This window comes from Sarcophilus harrisii, chromosome 2 (assembly GCF_902635505.1).
Source record: "Sarcophilus harrisii chromosome 2, mSarHar1.11, whole genome shotgun sequence".
In the NCBI taxonomy this organism is placed as follows: Eukaryota; Metazoa; Chordata; class Mammalia; order Dasyuromorphia; family Dasyuridae; genus Sarcophilus; species Sarcophilus harrisii.
Window position 1 is genome coordinate 280,249,957 of NC_045427.1, and position 17,811 is coordinate 280,267,767.

The 17,811-nt window shown below is 36.1% G+C and overlaps 1 protein-coding gene across 4 annotated transcripts in view; it reads right to left on the bottom strand.

The window, feature by feature from the left end:
* Positions 1–17,811, bottom strand: part of CATSPERB (cation channel sperm associated auxiliary subunit beta) — a 164,436-nt gene that overhangs the window by 85,669 nt on the left and 60,956 nt on the right. The gene's annotated exons all lie outside the window — the stretch shown is intronic.

A 17,811-nucleotide genomic window follows, 5' to 3' on the forward strand; every position in this document is an offset into this window, starting at 1 on the left:
GAGAAGTTGAACTGGCTTTATCCAATGTGGTTGAAAGAATCACTCAAAAACCCTTGGAAATATCAGTTTTTGCCACACAAGAGGCACCCACAGCAGTCCTTCATCAAGGAGACAGTGTGATAGAGTGGGTGAACCTCCCGGCACAACCAGAACAAAGCCTTACTCCTTACCCAGTGCTTGTGGCTAGAATTTTATTAAAGGCCATTAAGCGAGCAGTACAATTATCTGGAATAAGATCTGACAAGATATACACCTTTTATACTAATGCACAAATTGTGTGCTGTGAAACCATCCCAGAGTGGCAAATTTTATTAGCCATGGCTCCAAATTTTATACATGGGTCTCCATTAAAGATAACCAGACTATTACATAATTGGCGATGGATTCTTGAAGAAAAAGTTTCTAAAGTTCCTCTTAAAGGACCAACTATCTTCACGGATGCATCCAACATAACATGTGCTGTGTACTCTCATGACCTAACTATAAAGAGAGTAGTCAGAACTCCTTTTCAGTCCACTCAGCAGAATGAATTGTACGTGATCATTCTAGCTTTTACTTATTATCCAGGAGACATATATTGTACGCGATCATTCTAGCTCTTACTTATTATCCAGGAGACATAAATATCTGATTCGGCCTATTCAGTAGGTGTGGTACAAAGAATTGCCACAGCCCAAATAAAATTTGCAGCCTCTAATATATATCAGCTCTTTAAGAAACTTCAAGAGCAAGTGAGAAAGCATCCAGGTAAGATCTATATATTACATGTCCACTCTCATAGTGGACTTGCAGGTCCCATTTTTGATGGCAATTCAAAGGCAGATAGCCTTCTAACTAACTATGTTGGTCAATACTCCTTTATTCCAAGAAGACCAGGCATCTCATTCTAAATATCATCAGGCTGCTCGAGCTTTACATTTACAATTTGGAATAACAAGAGAGGAAGCTAGGAGCATAGTAAAAGCCTGTACAGCTTGCCTTCCTTTCCACGCTTCTACACTGCCTCCAGGGAAGAACCCTCATGGTTTGAGACCCAATGAAATCTGGTAAATTGATGTGACCCATTATAAATCTTTTGGTCATCTATCTTTTATCCACGTTGTGGTAGATACCTTTTTGGGATTCACTTTTGCAATACCAGCAGCAAAAGAGACAGCCCGAGTGGTCACTGAATTCCTCACATAAGCATTTGCCATTATGGGTGTGCCACAAGCAATAAAAAGAGACAATGGTCCTGCTTATACTTTGAAACATTTTGCCCACTTTTGTGCGCAGTATAAGATTTTACACACCATGGGCATACCTTTTAATCCTCAAGGACAGGCAATAGTAGAGAGGAGAAACAGAGATATTAAGACGCTACTCCAAAAATAAAAGAAAGGGGGAGCCACAGGTAACCCTGGAGAACTTCTAAATCTAACCCTTTATGTAATGGGCTGAGGTTTGAGTTGATGCACTGAGGTCCCAAGTACATGAGGCTAAATAGTAATTGGGCTATACTCTATCATATTCATGATTGGATAAAGAATGGTCTCTGCCCACTCTCCATGCAAGTCCTGATGTGTTGTATAGGAAATGATGATTTTGGTGGGTGGAGGCAGAGAGAAAGACAGGAAGAGAAGCTGGGAGAGATTGGGCCTGGGTTAGATACTCCGAGCTGCTGGTCGTGTGGCTGCTGGTCTAGCTAGCTTCTTGACTCAGCTACACCCATTGCTATCGCCGATTCTCTTCCACCTCCGATCCTTCTTCACTGAGAATAAAGATAGACGATTTTCCCCTAACCTGAATTCCTGACTCCAACTGATTTTAAAAATATGCGATCTTCACACCTTTATACTATTAACTTCTTGATTTTTGACAAAGATGCACTGGCTCAGGCAGACAGGTTTTATAACCCACCGGAAGGTCAGTGTCCAGTGCAAGCAGCTCCACTATCTTTAGATAATCACCAGGTGATGTGGAGAGACCCAGAAAGTGGTGAATGGAAAGGACCAGATAGGCTAACTGCTTGGGGGAGAGGGTTTGCTTGTATCTCTACAGGTGAAGGAGGAATTTTAACCCATCTGGGTGCCAACGAGCCATATTCATCTTGTCCATTGCGGAGAGACAGATAGACCCTTGAAACAAAGAGACGACCCAAGAAATATCGGGTGGTTATGTTGCTGATTGTGCTCACCATTGAAAGAGTGTGGCAATTATGATGTTTGACTCATGGACATCAGAGATTGTTGGACTTCAAAACCCTCAGGAAGCATTGGATTCTCTGAGACATAGGACTTGAAAACTCTCAGGAATCATTGGATTATCTGAGAAATGATAAGACTGTTACAACACTTCAAAATCTGCTGGAATCATTGGATTCCCTAACACATAAAAAGACTTTTGCAGGACTTCAAAAACTCAGGGCGATCATTGGATTCCCTAACATGTGAAGCAATGGACAATAGATTGGTTTTGGACTATCTCTTGGCTGCTGAAGAAGGTGTATGTGTGACTGTTGTTTACATACCCACCTTCTAGGACTTCTGGTGATCTTTTCCAACACCATGTTGATTTATATTCTTTGTTATTCCGCTACTTACGTGTACAATTCATGTTTGTTACACCACATCAAGCCTGCACTGACTGAGGGGAGGGTCATCCCTAATAGCCTCTGCGTTATTGCTATGTGCTTGTGTAATACCTCCCATGCTGATGGGTTTGTGCATAATAAGACCCTTCAGCCCAGAAACCCGCTAGCAATCCCTACTTCCCTTTGGTGTTTTTCATCTCCCTTCCTGTGATGTCAGGGAGGGCGTGATCATCTCCTTTTTAGTGTTTTCACCGCCTTTCCTGAGAAGTGAGGGAGGCTGTGATCATCTCCTTTTTGGTGCTTTCACCTCCTTCCCTGAGAAGTTAGGGAAGTTGTGATCACCTCCCTTTGGGGGCTCTGACCTCCCTGAGCAGTCAGGGATGGCATGACCACCTGTGTCCTAAAACAAAAGAAAGCGGGAGATGTAATGGGCTGAGGCTTGAGTTGATGCACTGAGGTCCCAAGCATGTGAGGCTAAATAGCAATTGGACTATACTCTATTAATATACATGATGGGATAAAGAATGGCCCCCGCCCACTCTCTGTGCAAGTCCTGATGTGTTGTATAGGAAATGACGATTTTGGTGGGTGGAGGCAGAGAGACAGGAAAAGAGGCTGGGAGAGATTGGACCTGGGTTCTATGTTTGTAGCTGCTGGTCGTGTGGCTGATGGTCTAGCTAACTTCTTGACTCAGCTGCACACATTGCTATCACCCATTCTCTTCCACCTCTGATCTTTCTTCACTGAGAATAAAGATAGACGATTTTCCCCTAACCTGAATTCCTGACTCCAGGTGATTTTAAAATATGCAGTCTTCACAAATTGTGGTATATGAATGCTATGGAATATTATTGCTCTGTAAGAAATGACCAGCAGGATGAATACAGAGAGGCTTGGAGAGACTTACATGAACTGATGCTAAGTGATATGAGCAGAACCGGGTGATCATTATACATTTCAACAATCCTATATGAGGATAAAATCTGATGGAAGTGGATATCTTCAGCAAGGAGAAGATGCAATTCAGTTCCAATTGATCAATGATGAACAGAACCATCTATACTCAGAGAAAGAACACTGGGAAATGAATGTGGACTGCTTGCATTTTTGTTTTTCTTTTCAGGGTGTTTTTACCTTTCTGAATCAGATTTTCTTGTGCAACAAGAAAACTCTACAAACATGTACACATATATTGAATTTAAGATATATGTTAACATGTTTAATATGTATGAGATTGCCTGCCACCTAGGAGAGGGAGTGGAGGGAAGGAAGGGAAAAGTTGGAACAGAAATGATTGCAAGGGACAGTGTTGAAAAATTACCCATGCATATGTTCTGTCAATAAAAAGTTATAGTAAAAAAATAAAAATTTAAAAATTAAAAAGAGAGATGGGGAGAAATGGGGAAATAAATGAGAATGATGCAAAAAATAATGAAAAAGGGAGTCAACAATTTGCAAAAACACTTGAAAAAGTTGAATTGGTCAAATGGACAAGGAAATACAAGATCCACTGGAAAAAAAAACAACTGCATAAGAAAACAATTGGAAGAAAGTTCTAAAACTAATCGAAGAAAACAACTCCTTAAAAATTAGAATTGGGCAAGTGGAAACTAATGGCTTTATGAGACATCAAGAATCAAATAAATTGAAAAGAATGCGGGGAATGTAAAAAAAATATAAAATCCCCAATTTGAAAAACAATTAATTTGGAAAAATAGATCCAGGAAAGACAATTATCAGAATCATTGAACTACCTGGAAGCCATACACAAAAGGTGGACCTGAACAACACTTTCCAGAAATTATCAGGAAAACTGATTTAATGTCCTGGAACCAAAGGGCAAAATAGGCATTGAGAGACTTCACTGATCTCCTTAAGAAAGAGAACCCAAAATAAAAAACCCACAAAACATTATAGCCATATTTTAGATCTATCAGGTCAAGAAAAAAATATTACAAGTGGCTAGAAAGAAACAAAAAGAGTCTCAATGAGGATTTCACAGAATTTAGTGGCTGCAACATTAAAGGATCAGAGGTATGGACCATGATATTCTGGAAGGCAAAGAAGCTATGACTACAACCAAGAATCACCTATTCAGCAAAATTAAACATAATACCTAAAGGGAGAGAATGGTCATTCAATGAAATAAAAGGATTTCAAGTTATCCTAAGAAGAAACAACACTACATCCAAATTTTGACCTCTAATATCAAGAATAAAAAGAAACAAGCAGGTAAAAAAAGGATAAGAAAGCATAAGGGATTCAATAGAGTTAAATTATTTATATCCCTACAAGGGAAAATGATACTTGTAATTCTTAAAAATTGCATCACTAATAGTATAGTTAGAAGGAATATGCATGGATAGAGATTACAGTATAAAGTTAACTTGAGAGAATGTTATAAAAATAATTGAAGAATGAAAAAGAGGAGTATACAAGGTACAGAAGGAAAAGAAAGGTAGAATGGTATAAACTATTTCACATCATGAGGCATGAAAGACCTATTATTTTGAAGGGGAAGATGGGAGGGTGGGTGATGAGCATTGCTTGAACCTTATTCTTGTTAGTATTGGCTCAAAAAGGGAATAATAAACAATAATAAAACAGTTGAATATAGAAATATATTTTTACCTGGCAGAGAAGTAAAAGTAAAGGAGTTTAAATGAAGGGAAGATGGAGACTGACAGAAGGGAATACACAGTAAGGAGGGAAGGGTGAAAGTAGAGATAAGACAAACAGGAAGAAGAATAGAATGGAGGAAAATAGATAGTAATCATAACTGTATATGTGAATGTACGGACTCTCCCAGAAAAGAGAAGCAGATAACAGAGTTGATCAAAACCCAGAATCCTCTAATATGTTTACAAGAAACACATTTGAAGCAGAGACACACAGAGAATAAAGGTAAGGTCTGGAGCAAAATCTATTAAAGAAAAAGTAGCAATCATTATTTCAGACAATATAAAAGCAAAAAGAGATATATTTGAAAGAAGTGAGGAAGGAAACTACATCATGCTAAAAGTAGCATAGTCAATGAAGCATTATCAATACTAAACATATATACACCAAGTGGTACAGCTCCAGATTCTTAAAGAAGTGAAGTGATTTACAGGTAGATGTATGGGGAGGGGAACAATTCATGAGAAAAGATAACATGGAGAGTATAACATAATGCAAAATAGATCATTTTTATTAAAGTGATTTAAAAAAAACCAATGAAACCAAGATTAAAAGGAAAGCATAATGCTATGAAACAATCTTTATGGCAACTGTCTCTGATAAAGGTCTCATTTCTCAAATAAATGGAAAACTGAATCAAATTGGTAAGAACAGAAGCCATTCCCCAACTGATAAAAAGTCAAAGGATGTGAACAGGAAGTTTTCAGATGAAGAAATCAAAGCTATCTATAGGCATATTAAGATGTACTCTAAATCACTTTTGATTAGAGAAATGCAAATAAAACAACTTTCAGATAACCTCATACCTACCAGATTAACTGATTTGACAAAAAAAGCAGAGTGATAAATATTGGAAAGCATGTGGGGAAATTGGGGATACCAATACATTGTTGGTAAATAGAGTAATTTGGAATTATACGGTAAATAGAGTAATTTGGAATTATACCCAAAGGCCAACCAAACTGTTTGCTTTCTGATCCAGCAATATCATTATTAGGTCAGTACCCCAAAGAGATCATAAAAAGGGAAAAAAATGTTGAAAATATGTATAGCAACCTTTTTACTGGTGGCAAAATATTAGAAAAGGAAGAGAAGCCCATTAATTGAGGAATGGCTTAACAAGCTAGGGTATATGGATGCAATGAAATATTATTGTGCAAAATAAGTGATGAACAGGTTTCAGACAAACCTGGAAAAATTTGAATGAATGGAAAACCAGAAATGAGTAGAACTGTATAGAAATATTGTATACAGTATCAGCAAAATTATGTGATGATCAACTATAAATGACTTAGCATTTCTCAGAAACATATTGATCCAAGACAAATATATAGGATTCATGAAGGAAAATGCTATCTGTATCAAGATAAAGAACTGATAGGCTCTGAATGCAAATCAAAGTATACTTTTTCCCTTACTGCAGTCTTTTTCTTTTTTCCTTTTGATATCTTTCTTCTTTCACAACAATGATTAATATGGAAAGCTGTTTTACATATTACAACATGGTAAACTATTCTGAAACTATCTAGCTTTTTGGGAAAAGAGCCGAGGAGAAAGCGAGGGAGAAAATTTTGGAACTGAAAATCTTGAAAAACTCCATGATAAAAATTATCTTGAAATGTATCTAGGGAAAAATAAATTACTATTTAAAAATTTTAATATAAAAAGAAAGTTACTATGGTGACACAAAAGAGCAAAACACAAACACAGAAGAGAACAACAATGTCCAAATGGCTACCTATGAAGTCTCAGAAAAATGTGAATTGGTCTCAGGCCCAAATAAAGAATTCCCTGAAGAGCTCAAAAAAGGATTTTAACAATCAAATGAAAAAGAGAAAAGAAATGAAAATGATTCCAGAAAATCCTGACAAAAAATCAATAGCTAGGTAAAAGAGGCACCAAAAAGCATTGAAGAAAATCATACCTAAAAAAACAGAATAGGCAAAAGGATAAAAGAGGCACAAAAATCCACAGAAGAAAACTCCTTTAAAAGAATAATCTTTCAGAAAAGGAAATATAAAAGCTCACTGAAAAAATCACATATTAGAATTGGACAAGTAGAAGCTAATTACTCCATGAGTCCTGAAATCCATTATTAAAAAAAAGTCTAGATATCATATTCCAGGAACTTATCATGGAAAAGTATCCTGATATCCTAGATCGAAGAGATAGAGGAATTTCATTTAAAATAACTGAAGACAATATATAAAGGTCAATTAGGTAGCATAGTGGATTGTGTGATAGGCCTGAAATTAGGGAAGATTCATCTTCCCAAGTTCAAATTTGGCCTTACACACATACTAGCTATGTGACCCTGAGTAAGTGATTATTAACTCTGTTTGTCCAGTTCTTTATCTATAAAATGAGGGGAAGAAAATTGGCAAACTCACTTCTATATCTTCACACACACAAAAAAATCCTCCATATGTGGTCAAAAGGAGTTGAAAACAAATGAACAAAACAAAGCTTAGAAAATGATATTGTGGAGCTATAATTACAATTAAGAATCACCTACTCAGAAAAATTAAGTATCATTCTTTGGGGGAATAATGAATATTTAATGAAATAAAGGACTTTCAAGCATTCTTGATGAAAAGACCAGAGGTAAATAGAAATTTTGACTTTCAAACACAAGAGTGAAGAGAACATTGAATAGGTAAAGTGGAAAGAGAAATAAGAAATTCAGTAAGGCCTGATGGGAAGATGACACTTGTAACTTCTAAGAATATAATCATTGCCAGGGCAGTTGGAAGAAGTATACAAAGAAAGAGGGCACAAATGTGAGTTGGCTATGATGGGATGGTATACAAAAAAAAATAGGTGGATGCACCAGAAGAAGAGAGAAGGAAGAAATACAATGGGATATATTTCATATAAAAGAGATATGTAAGGAAGAGCTTTAAAAGTGGAGAAGAAACTTGACCCAATTTCAATGAGAATGAGGTTTAAGTGTTTCCTGACACCCTCATGTCAGGCTCAAAATTGGCTCAAAAAGGGAATACCATACTCAGTTGGATATAGAAATAAACATTACTTTTACTTTACTGGTAGAAGGAGGGAAAGGGGGAAGAAAGTATATAAAAGAAATGAAAGACCAGTGGAGCTGGTAGTCAGAAGCAAAACATTGGTAGGAGTAAGAAAGTAAAAGAAGAGAAAAAAAGATAAACAGAGGAAAATTAGGAAAATCCATAAATACATAGTAATGATATTTATGAATGGGAATTGGATCAGATCACTCATAAAACAGAAGTTGATAGCAAAGTAGATTTAAAAACAGAATCCTACAATACGTTGTTTATGAGAAACAAGTATATATTTATATATACAGTATTATGCTTTAGCAGAAGTTTATATTTTTATTTTTTAGCTTTATATTTAGTTGTTTTATTCATATTGTTTAGCTCACAATCTACTGAATCTAAGATCATTTCTGTACATTCATCATTTAGCCATATCTTTCCCACCTTGGACTTCGGAAATTGATTTCATCCCAAATGTTGGACTTTACATTTATTCTTGTTACATTTAATTATTTGGCCCATTTGGCTTGATGATATCTTAGAATCTTGATACTGACAGTTAATATTTTAACTCTCCCTCCTAAAATCATAAAGCTCTGCCTTCATCTAAGTCATTGATAAACAATGTCAAATGCCACTGGGTCAAGAATAGATTTCTACCTCTTTCCTTTTATAAATGGTAGCTCTATTTTCTACTGGAGCTAGACCAAGAAAGATTGATATTCTTTATTTTCCTATTATCTGTTTTCACCTGTCCTTTCTCCCAATCTGTCCTTTCTACCAGGGAAAGACCTTTTCCTTACCCCCGTTCCATACATTGGCTGCTCTACTAGACAATGTCCATTCTTGGCATACAATGTTAAAAGTTTACTGTTTCTTACCTTCTAGGTTTGAAGGTAATCTTTGTGTTCTGTTTAATGGATTAAAGATTAGCCAATGAAACATTACATGAATCTCTTCAAACAATTATCAATGTGTTGATTTCCACTTAGAGAAGAAGGGTTACAAATGTAATTTCTTTGATATTCAGAACTCTGTGGATAGAAAACTTTTGCCAATGCAGGTAGACATCCTTTTTGCAATGTATAGTCTGAGTTACTTCACAGTCAGTGTGTAGCTGAGATTAGAATTGAACTGAGATCTTCTTGGGTGAGCACAACTCTATCCGCATTGGGATGCTGACTCTTATTTATGTAGGCATACATAATCTTAGAAGGCTGGAGAACATATTTCTATGTTTAAGTAGACTTGCAAATAAACATTTGGAAATGAAATAAATCTTGATGATTTTAACAAAATAGTATACCAGATAACAAAGAAATAACAATACTAAGCATATATGCACCAAATGGTACAGAATCCAAATTCTTAAAAGTTAAAAGAGATAAAGAATTATAATAATAAATTGTAAATCTTACCAAAAATAAATTAGAAATTAAGGAGATAAAATTTTAGAAAACTGAGATATTATAGACTTCTAGGGAAACTTAAATGGGAATATAAAAGAATATATACATTTTTTTCTCAGTGCTACATGGCATCTACACAAAAATAATCATGTGTTAAGGCATAAAAAAACCTCACAAGCAAAAGCAGAAAAGCAGAAGTATTGAATACATCATTTCAGCTGATAATGAAGTAAGAATTACATTCAATAAAAGACCATGGAAATATAGATTAAAAATTCATTTGAACTAAATAACTTAGTTCTAAAGAATGAATTGAGTCAAAGAACAAATCACAGGAAAAATAATTTAATAAAAGAGAATGACAACAATGAGAAAACAAACCCAAATTTATGGATTGTAGCAAAAGCAATACTTAAAGGAAAATTTAACTCTATGAAAGCTTATATAAATAAAATAGAAAAAGAGTAGATCAATGAACTAGACATGCAACTTAAAAAAAACTAGAAAAAGAATAAGTTAATATCACTAGCTAAAAACCAAATTGGAGTTCCTGAAAATCAAATAAGAGATAATTAAAATTGAAAATATGAAATCCATTTAGCTAATAAATAAAAGAGCTGATTGTTATGAAAAAAGAAAAGATAAAACTTTGGGTTAATTTGATTTTTTAAAGAAAAAAGTGTCCAAAAGATGAAGATAAAATTAAAATAATAAGGAGGAGCTATTTTTCTCAATTAAATGGCAGTAAATCTCACAATCTGAATGAAATGGATAAATATTTACAAAAATATAAATTGCCTAGATCTGCAGAAAAGGAAGTAGAGTACTTAAATAATTCTGAGAAAATGAAAATAGGAAAGCCATTAATATGTGTCCTAAGGAAACAAATCACCAGGGCCAGGTGAATTCACATTGGAATTCTACCAAACATTTAAAGAATAATTAATTCCAATATTATATAAAATAATTGGATATACAAAATTCATTTTATACCACAAATATGGTGCTAATACCTAAATCAGGAAGAGAAAAAGCAGAGAAAGAACTCTATAGACCAACTTCATTAATGAATATTGATGCAAAATTTCAAACAAAATATTGGCAAGTACAACAATAAAATGCAAAAGACAATACACCATGACCAGGTGGATTTATACCCAGGAATACAGAATTAGTTCAATATTAAGAAAATTATCAGCATAACTAACTACATCAAAAGGAAACCAACAAAAATCATATAATTATCTTAATAGATGCAGAAAAAAAAACTTTTGACAAAATACAACTCTATTTCCTATTAAAAAAAATCTCAAGAGAAATATTAACTATTGGACCTTTCCTTAAAATGATTAAATAGTATAGATGTGAAATGCATCAGCACACTTTACCTGTGATGAGTATTAAGTTGGAAGTTTTCCCAATAAATTGTCAATATTGAAATAAGGGGGAGGAAGGGTGGAGCTAAGAGATGTCTTTATCTGAGCTTTCCTTCATATGCCTCAAATCAACACCAAATCAACCTCTGAACTGGTTTTTGAGTGACAGAACCCACAAATATTTGGAGTGTAACAAATTTCCAGTAGAAGATTTTTTTTGTAAGAACTTCAGAAAAAGTCTGTTTCATTTGGGCATGAAAGGAGGGCAGAGTGCAGGAGTGCACAGGGGACCCAGGGCAGTGTGGTGTCCTCAAACCAAAATATTATAACTGGAGGAATCTATAGCAGTATTGACCATTCTGTCCTGGTAGCAAATTAGATAAACTGATTAGCTGGAAGACATCCAACACAAATAAAGAAAGCAAATAGTGAGACCCTAAACCCCAGAATAATAGGGACCTCGCCACGCGCACCCAGCACTGGAACCTACCCAACACAGGCAGTGTTGTCTATGTATGGACAATCTCCCCTTTGTCCTAAAAGATGACCTCAATCTTTAAAACAAATCAGCAAAAAAGCAAAAAGAACTCTGACCATATATAGTTTTTATGGAGAAAGAGAAGAACAGATTTCAAACCCTGAGGACACTAAAAGCAAATCATCTCCAGATGAAGCCCTAAAGGGTGGTATGAATTGGTTCCCATCTCACAAGGCTCTCTTGGAAGGATTCAGAAAGGACCTTAAAAGAGTTAGAAGAAAAATGGGGAAAAGAAATGAGAACTTTTTAAGAGGGTTTGGAAAAGGAAACACAGAAATTATCTGAAAAAACTGCTTAAAAATGGACTTAGTGAAAAGGAAAAAGCAAATAACTCCTTACAAAAAAGAGTTGACAAAATAGTAAAAGCATGTAACTCCTTACAAAATAGATTTAACAAAATGGAAGAAAAAAAAAGCAACTTGAAAAACAGAATTTGTGAAATGGAAAAAAAACCCACTGAACAAAACAACTTATTTAAAAATTCAATTGGCTGAATACAAAAAGAACTTAAAAAGATAACTGAAGAAAATAATTTGTTACAAATTAGAACTGAACAAATGGAAATGAATGATTCAATAAGACTTCAAGAATCAGTCAAACAAAATTTAAAAAAAAATAGAAAAAATATAAAATACCTCATTGGAAAAACAACTGACCTGGAAAATTGATCCAGAAGAGAGAATTTAAGGATTATTGAACTTCCTGAAAACTATGATTTAAAAAAAGAGCCTACACATTATCTTTCAGAAAATTATCAAGGAAAATTGCCCTGATATCCTAGAATCAGAAGATAAAATAGTTATTGAAAGAATTCACCAATCATCTCCTAAAAGAGAGCCTAAAATGAAAACTCCAAGGAATATTATAGCTAAATTTCAGAATTATTGGGCCAAGGAAAAATATTGCAAACAGCCAGAAAGAAATAATTCAAATATAGAGGAGCCACAATCAGGATTATCCAAGACCCAGTAGCTTCCACTTTAAAGGAACAAAAAGCCTGGAATATGATATTCTGAAAGGCAAAGGAACTTGGATCGCAGCTAGAAATATCCAGTTGAAATTGAGTATCATTTTTTAGTCTAAGAGGATGGACATTTAGTGATACAGGTGAATATCATTTATGTCTAATAGAAAGACCGAGCTGAATTTTAAAAATTGAATTTCAAATACAGAACTCAAGAGAAGCATAAAAAGATAAAAGGTAAAGAACTCTTGAGAACTATATCTCTGTTATGGGTATACTTAAGAGAGTGCAGATATAATTTGATTTTATTATTATAATACAAAAAAGAAAGGGCACTGTATTGGGAAAAGAGAAAATGGAGGTTAAATGTGGGAAATTGCATTTCATGAAGAGGCAAAGACCTGTTATAATAGGGGAGGGGAGAGGGAAGGAAGGGAGATAAGCATTGTGTGAATCTTATTCTCATCAGATTTGGCTCAAGGAGAGAATGTCAGAAATACTTGGCTTCACCCAGAAACTTGTCCCACCTTATAGGGAAGTGGGAGGAGAAAGGGGAAAGGAAAGGGGGAGGCTAATAGATAGGAAAACAGAAGTAGTAGGAGAAAGGCATAAAAAAGGGGTTAGGGCTATAAAGAGTGAGGGCTGTTTGAGGGAGATGGTGATCAGAAGCAAAATACTTGGGAGGAAGGACAGAGGGAAAGGAAAGATAAAAGCATAACTTGGGGTAAATAAGATGGCAGGAAGTACAGAATTAGTCTCCCATTAAACAGAAATGGATAGCAGACTGAATTAAAATCCAGAATCCTACAATATGTTGTTTACAAGAAACACATTTAAAACAGAGTGCTATATACAGAGTAAAAGTAAAAGGCTAGAGCAAAATCTATTATGTTTCAATTATAGTTAAAAACAAACAAACAAACAAAAAACAGGGGTAGTAATCCTGATCTCAGATCAAGCAAAAGCAAAAATCGATCTAATTAAAAGAGATTATGAAGCAAAATATATCTTGCTAAAAGTTACCATAGATATCAATAGTGTATATACACACACACACACCAAGTGGTATAGTATCCAAATTCCTAGAGGAGAAGTTAAAAAAGCTGCAAAAAGAAATAGACAACAAAACTATACTAGTGGGGCATCCCAACCTTGCTCTCTCAGAACACAAAATAAATAAGAAAGAAGTTAAAGAGATAAATAGAATTTTAGAAAAACTTATGATAGATCTTTGGAGAAAATTGAATGGAAAAAGAAAAGAGTATACTTTTTTCTCAGTGGTTCATGGAACTTATACAAAAGTTGACCATATATTAGGTCATAAAAACCTCAAAATTAAATGCAGAAAGATAGAAATAAATAAAATGCATCCTTTTTTTTCAGATCATGATGTAATGAAAATTACATGTAATAAAGAGTCAGGGGAAAATAGACTAAAAATTAATTGGAAACTAAAAGATCAGATTCTAAAGAATGAATGGATGAAATAACAAAGCATAGACGCAATCTAATTTTATCCAAGAGAATGACAATAATAAGACAACATACCAAAATTTATGGGATGCAGCCAAAGCAGTTCTTAGGGGAATTTTATATCTCTCTAGATACTTACTTGCATAAAATAGAGAAAGAGAAAATAATTGGGCATGCAACTAAAAAGCTAGAAAAAGAATAAATAAAAAAATAGTCAATGACTATAATAATCTAATGCTGGACAAACCCAAAGACCACAAGTTTGGGGATAAGAATTCACTATTTGACAAAAACTGCTGGAAAAATTGGAAATTAGTATGGCAGAAACTAGGCATTGACTCACACTTAACACCGTACACCAAGATAAGGTCAAAATGGGTTAATGATCTAAGCATAAAGAATGAGATTATAAATAAGTGAGAAGAACATAGGATAGTTTGCCTCTCAGATCTGTGGAGGAGGAAGGAATTTGTGACCAAAGAAGAACTAGAGATCATTATTGATCACAAAATAGAAATTTTGATTATATTATTAAAAACTTTGTACAAAACAAACAATGGGCAAGATTAGAAGGAAGAAAAATGGGAAAACATTTTACAGTCAAAGGTTCTTGTAATCAGGTTTGGTTGTATGAGGTCCCGATGTGAGGCTAAATAAAATTGGGCTATATTCATTAATAACAGATTGATAAGAATGGTCCCTGCCCCCCTCGCAAGTCCTGTGTTTGATAGGAAATGACGATTTTGGTGGGTGGAGGCAGAGGGAGACAGGGAAAGAAGTGGGGAGATTGGGCCGGGTTGAGACTTGAGGCTGGTTTGTGGCTGCTGGTCGAGCTAGCTTCTTGACTAGCTGCCAATTGCATCCCATTCTCTTCCACCTCTGATCCCTTCACTGAGAATAAAGACTGAATTTTTCCCAACCTGAATTCCTGACTCCGCTGATTTTAAAATAACGATCTTCCATTTGGCACCCAACGGTGGAACCAAGGATAAGAAGTCTCCGGTGACCAGGAACTTGGGGGTATTGTTAATAGACAAATAAAACTTATTTTCAAAAACTAAACCAGTAATCTTTTGGCAAATGGGACAAATGTAAAAAAGACTCTATCCGCCCCAACCCCACCCAAGGTGGTTATAAAAGCATGTTGTTGGAAGAAAGACATGGGTTACTTATAACTTGGGAACAGGTAGCGAGACTTGTGGGTACATTAAACTGCATCTCCCCTTGGTTCGTAGAGGAGGAGCAGATCTCTTGAGATAACTGGTCCCTGGTTGGACAAGATATGTCCACATATTTCAGAGAAAATGGTCCTCATTCAATTTCCATCGAGGCATTTTATTTATACAATATAATTCAGTTAGCACTAAGAAACCCTATCCCTAGAAGAAATAAAAAACCTGTGGCTCCTTCTACTCCTTCTCAGAGTAGACATGATATTAAGGAGGAAGACAATGAAGAGATTAATGACCATATCCCCACAGGGCATGGAGACTTAAGTGAGCAAAGATGTGGTCACTTTCCATCTCAGGAGGCAGCTTCAGCCCCACCTCAGGATAAGTGATTGACTCTCCTCCACCAACTCCACCCTCCGGGATGGAGGGAGGAGGGGCAGTGGGGGGGGGGGCAGTGACAGCACCAATTTTGAGTAGACTGCAAGAGGGCTTAATGAAGGCCAAAGAAAAGGGCGTGGATATCCGGGAGCTCCAGCCACTTATGTTTCCTGTAATTTCCCAGTTTAATGCCTCCGGTCAACAAAGTCGAAAATATGCCCCTTTTAACGTAGAAATCATTAAAGATCTTAAAAAGGCTTGCACTCTTTATGGGGCTACATCAGCTTATGTTAAGATGCTATTACAGAATTTGGCTTTTGAAATCTTGACTCCTGATGACTGGAAATCTATAGCAAGAGTATGCCTAGAACCTGGACAAAATTACATGTGGCTTTCTGAATATAGTGAGTTCTGTAGGATACAAGCCCAACAAAATAGTCAAAATGATGTTCATGCTGCGATCACCTATGACTTACTACAAGGTATAGGTCCATATGCAGACATCACAGCACAGATTAATTATTCAGTAGCAGCATATGAGCAAATTGCTGCTAATGCTATCAAAGTGTGGGCTTCGATTCACAATAAAAATGACAAAGGTGAGACCTTCACAAAAATAATGCAAGGGCCAGATGAGCCCTTTGCTGACTTTGTGGGACGTTTGCAGACTGCTATCACAAGAACTAATGGGGAAAATCCATCAACAGATGTTTTAATAAGGCAACTTGCTAAGGAAAATGCTAATGAGGTGTGCAGAAGGATTATACTAGGACTGCACAAGGATGCTCCTTTAGAGGAGTTCATAAGACGCTGTGCCACAGTGGGTACAAATGCCTTTTATAGCCAGACTATGATGCAGACTTCCCAAGATCCCAACATGGGTAGACAGGGTCCCTTCCGGCAAGGGACTTCTAGAGAGACACGTCAATGCTTTCAGTGTGGTAAAGTAGGGCATCTGAAAGCTCAATGTTGGTATAGAGGCAGAGTGAGAAAACACGGTGGGAGAACAAGACCCAGCACCCCATGTCCAAAATGCAACAGAGGCTTCCATTGGGCCTCAGAATGTAGACAGGTTCAGGGAAATGGGATGAGGGGCCCAGTCCCAGGGCCCCAGGCAAAAAACACTTGGGGCATGATGGCAGCCAATGGTGCACCCAGAGAGTGCCTAGACGGCCAATACCCCAATATGACCAATCAGCCAGGAAGCCATATGATGGCAGAAAGGGATTACACAATCAATAAGCCAGGAAGCAACCTGATGGGAGAAAGGGATTACAATTAGGGAGAATAGAGTTGTATGCAGCTGAGACAACTGAAATACCCCCTGGAGAGGTGAAATCTGTTCCTCTCCAGCCTATGGATCCCTTACCTTCAGGCACAGTAGGCTTGACCATTTTACCTCCTGAGAGTACATACAAAACAGTGTCCATCCACATACTGATGTGGGAAACTGGGGAATGTGTAGATAATATCCCAGTCACCAATACAGACAGACAATGTGTGACTTATCACCCAGGAGAAATAGTAGCATCAGGTTTACTCATACAGAATCCTAATAAGCAACCTGGTGATAGTCACCCAGATTCTGATTCCAGATCACAAAATCCAGCAATTTACTGGACAGCAGCTATAACAACTGACCGACCTATGCTCACAATCTATATAAATGGCCTTCCATTGGAAGGATTGGTAGACACTGGTGCAGATCGGACAGTCATGAGAGGTGCCAGCTGGCCCAGTCACTGGCCAAAGATTAAAGCAGACACCTACATGCCTGGTGTAGGAGGATCAATAGCAGCTGAAGTTAGTGCTGCCCCTATGAGATGGACTTTTGAAGGCAAAACAGGAGTTTTTACTCCTTTTGTAGTAGAAAAAATCCCCATCAATCTGTAGGGAAGAGACGTTTTATAGCAAGTAGGGTTAAAAATGAGTACTTCAAACCAATGAAGACAAACCAATGCAGACAAAATTAGAAAAAAAGAAATAAATTGGAGGGGGGGATTTACATTAAAGAGTTCTGATAAAGGCCTTATTTCTAAAATATCTAGAGAATTAACTTAAATTTATAAGAATTCAACCCATTCTTCAACTGATAAATGGTCAAAGGATATGAACAGACAATTTTCAGATGAAAACGTTAAAAACCATTTCTAATCATAGGAAAAGGTGCTCTATTATTATTATTGATCAGAGAAATGCAAATTAATATAACTCTAAGGTTCTACATACC